Genomic DNA, 4,579 nt, shown 5'->3' on the forward strand with positions numbered 1-4,579 from the left:
ACACCAAATACTTTCTTGGCAGTTTCCCAAAGCACTACAGCTGTGCTTCTTCAGTCACTTGTTAGCTCCTTCCTACAAGCCAGAGTCTGACTCAAGTCCGTCCCGAGATCTGTGCAACATTTTTCTTTCTTCAACTTCCATCACTTAATTCTTGCCTCTCCCTTCACTTACCTTCTGTTTTTTCTTCTTAACACCATACCTACACAACACCTCCTTGTCACCTTTCCCTTCACCTACATTTCCTTTAAAGTCTGCTCCAATTATTAATCTCTACATGCTAGGGACACTCGCTACCAGTTTAATCTAGGTTATTAGATCTGCAATCTTCAATATAATATAGAATACAATCTTCACGACCACAAACATATTCACTTACTCTTCCTTCAAGATTACCACTACTCTACTTCTGGCAGAAGAGTTTGAATCCACCTCTAGTGCTCCTGCCATTGCTTCCTTTACCCATAATCTCCTGCACACACTATATATTTGCCTTCTTTTCATCATGTCACGCAACTCTTTCTCCTTACCAGTCATAATTAGGTTCAATTTGAATTCATTTATATAGCACCAAATCACAACAACAGTGCCCTCAAGGGTGCTTTAAATTGTAAGACCCACCAATAACAGAGAGGAAACCCAAACATTCAAATGACCCCTTTTGTGCAACACTTGGCAACAGTGAGAAGGAAAAACTCAGTTTTAACAGGAAGAAACTTCTGGCAGAACCGAGCTCTGGGATGGGCAGTCAACTGGTGCCACATAGTGGAAGAGAGCTAGAGATTAATGATTGATTGAATAATGATTAACTAATGATTAAATGCAGTAAGAGAGGATTTGTTTGTCACAGTCCATACCTGGCTCTGGGTCATGTTATAGCAGTCTTCACGTTGAAATATGTGTAAATAATCGTGTGCTGGAGTAATGGTTTTACATTTATGTCTATGGGGTTCAAATGACGTTCTTGGCGGGCACAGGTGGTCAGAACTTGGTCCCACACACAACAAAATTCAGTGTTTGACGAATAACCTCATTTTAGGGAAAGTTGAGAAATATGAGATGGTGGGTTTTTAATATAACAGAGTTACAGGATTTTTAAAATGACATAGGGTCAAAATGACCCCATGGTGGTTCTAACATTAAAGACCTGGGGTATGTAGCCCATTAATAGAGGTAGATGGTTTAGGAAGTGATTGTTGAAGTGAATGCAGAAAGATTCATGGGAGAGGAAGACTCTAAACAAATACCATTAGTATTGAAAGTAACTGTACGTAATGATATATCTGTGAGATAGTTAGAAATACTTTTTTCTCATGCTTAAATTTTTTTGTGAAGAAATTCATGAAGTAATTTCTAGTTAAGGTTAAAACTGCTGAAGCTGAATATGGGATGGTTCTTATTTTGGATAGTAAGATGTTCTAGCTTTATGGAGGTCTTTTTTTATTTAGGTCCTGGCTAAATGAAGACATTCTAAATTAGTGGGATGCTATTACCTCTTACCTTATGAGTCATCTGCTTTAAGATACACATTTGTGAGTTATACTAGGGAGTTCAGTACTTCTGATTTGAGGCTTTCTTTTTCAGACGAACAACAGTACCCAGAGTCTCGTGCAGTGAGGGTGTAACACTTTTAATCAGATAATCAACTTCTGTTCAAGTAGAGTTCAGGCAGCTGCTCTGCACTGTGTTGGCAGATGGTACTGAAGAAGGTAACAATGAAGGAATTATATCCTTAAATTACTTCCAGCAGCTACAGAAAGACATTATTATAATAAAATGTTTTTATAGTTAGGAGCATCATTAAGAATACTTTCTGAAAATTCAGCAACTTCAAAACTGATATTAGTTGTCTAATTCTACTGATACTCAGGATGTAGTTCATCTTTTATTGCTCAGTAAAGTGCATGCATTCTAACAGAGTTAGATAAATCTTATATAGCGTAATCATACCTAAAATCTAAACCCAAAATATAACTGCACATATTATCAATCATCAAACTTTGTTCACAGAAAATAATCTTTGGCTGATGGTTTGATTATTATTTCTAAGTGCTTCGTTTTTCCTCAGAGTGAAACATTCGTAAAAGGCACAAATCTAAAGAGTGGTCTCCTTCCAGTGAAGATAAATGTTATTCACGAGTCCTGTGTGAAATTTCTCTAGAGAAGATGTGTTCCCAGGATAAACACTGGGTGATAAAAAAAAGAGCAGCCTGCAAGAATTATGCTCCTCTAAAAGCAGCATAAAGCACTCAGGATTTATCATGGATTGCGTGTGGTTCTCAAAAGTCACATAGAGAACTTGAGGAAAGAAATCTGGGCTGAGCTGATTACAATTGCTCATCTGGTAAGACACTATTTACTGTGCAGAATGTTTATTTAAGACTTTTCATTAAGTGTGTAAAGAAATGTCATTTTAACAAATATAGATGCAGATTTCTACAAAAACCATGTTGTGGGGTAAGACTGTTATTCCTGCGACATCATTAATAACAATAACAATCATGATAATATTAATAATAAACAATAGAAAATTCATCTATACTTAGAAATGGGACTGTTTATATTGCATTTACATGATGAGGAAGTAAATAGAACATCAAGAATAATGTTTTCTTTTATTTTCCCCCTGTTTTAATTTTCCTTTTTCTCTCTTTCGTAATTTTTTTTTCTCTTCATTGGCATCAGTTCTTTTTCAAAAACATTAATTTAAAATTTTTCAGATCATCACTACTTTCCAAAATAGTGCATATGCCGTTGAAAAGGATTTGTACTTGTAAAAACACTCAGCTTATGTGAAAACAATAATTTTGCAAATATTCTGAATGGGCCTGTCTAGTCTGTCTACACTGTAAAAAAAAAAAAAAAAGTAATATAAAAGTATTTTACTGTGTATTTTACAGTTTTGTACTGTTCTTCTAGAATACCATTAAATTTACATAAATAGACTGTGATTTTACATTTCAAATGTAAATTAACGTAAAATCACTGTAAATGTAATAAAACATAATTTTCTTGTTTTTTTAAATGTATTTGTCTGTACATATGTATATTTAGATTGTTAAAATACATTCACAAATGTATCATAATTTCACAAATATTTGTCCGTTATTTGAAAGATTGAAATGTTAAATTCAAATGTAATGCTATGGAAAAATATATAAAATGATTCTTATAAACTTTTATTACATCAAATAATTATTATTATTATTGTTATTTAGGGCGATCGTGGCTCAAGAGTTGGCAGTTCGCCTTATAATCAGAAGGTTGCTGGTTCGAGCCCAGGCTCGGATACTCTCGGTCGTTGTGTCCTTGGGCAAGACACTTCACCTACCACCTACTGGTGATGGCCAGAGTGGAATTGTAAAGCGTTCTGAGGGTCTCAAAGAGCGCTACGTGAATGCAATCCATTATTATTTAAACCAACTGTTAACTGTATATTTCTGTACATTTAAGTATTTTTATTCATATTGCCACATTCATTGACCTTGTTTATAGGTAATTTCATTGTTTAATCACATTAAAATTTTCCTAATTTAATGTTTAAAAGCACTTGAAAAAGGCAAAATCCCATGTTAAATTAGGGCAACAAACTGTATTGTCATTACTGAAAATAACCGTATTTTCATGAGAAAGTTGTTTTCTGTTATTTTATGGTATTATTTTGGCGCCCCAGCTGCTGGAATATTACTGGTTTTTTAGGATTTTTTTTTTTACGGTGTAGTCTAGTCTGAATGAGAGATTCGTAACTGGAGCAAGATCCTCAGTTAAGATTGTCTTGTCAGTTTGTCACTCACTTCACTCTTATTCACAACTTTTTTACTATTCAGTTTTCAGTCTTATTTTTTAAGTCAAATAACTTATTCGCCGGTTTTCTGAGACATACCTTGCATTTTTGTTTTCTTTTGGACTGGTTATATTCTTATATGGGTGCTTTCAATTTGGAGCACTTTTGGGGCTTTTTTCTCATTGAGGTAACTGGTTGAAGTCGCTTTTGTGTTCACTGTGCTGGATCACTGAGCATGGAGAGGGAGGTAGAAAGTGTATTCTCTCCTCTCCCCAGTCTGTCTTTTTAGCCTGTGTGGCATTCTCCTCGCTACCTCATGTATGGAATCTTTTCAGAGACGAGGCTCCCCTTTCTTTGGGAAAGACACAGAGTTGTTTTGCATATTGGTCTGCTTTTTCCAGACTCAAATTCTTTTCTGTCTCTTTGTGCTTTATGTTGTTTGGAGGGCACTGAATGTTTCAAATTCCTGAAAGATTTACAAAAAAAAGCTTCAATCTTAATTCACCTTCAAAATCATCACAGTGAAGATAAAACTTTTTTTTGTTTGTTTTCCCAGAACTACAAGATCCCTTTATTTTTATTTTTCTGCTCGTAAAATAAATAATTTTAACAGTTCAGTAAGTTATTGAGTATTCTGAACTAAAAACATCCACTGATGCAAGATAAAACAAATTCCCAGAAATCGACTTCTATATTTGCAAGCATACGAATAATTACAACCAAAGTGTTTCATATTTACATGAAAGTTCTTTAGAAAAAGTTTGAGTTCAGTGTCTAAATATTTTCTCACATGTCGAT

The sequence above is a fragment of the Pelmatolapia mariae genome, linkage group LG2, assembly GCF_036321145.2.
Source record: "Pelmatolapia mariae isolate MD_Pm_ZW linkage group LG2, Pm_UMD_F_2, whole genome shotgun sequence".
In the NCBI taxonomy this organism is placed as follows: Eukaryota; Metazoa; Chordata; class Actinopteri; order Cichliformes; family Cichlidae; genus Pelmatolapia; species Pelmatolapia mariae.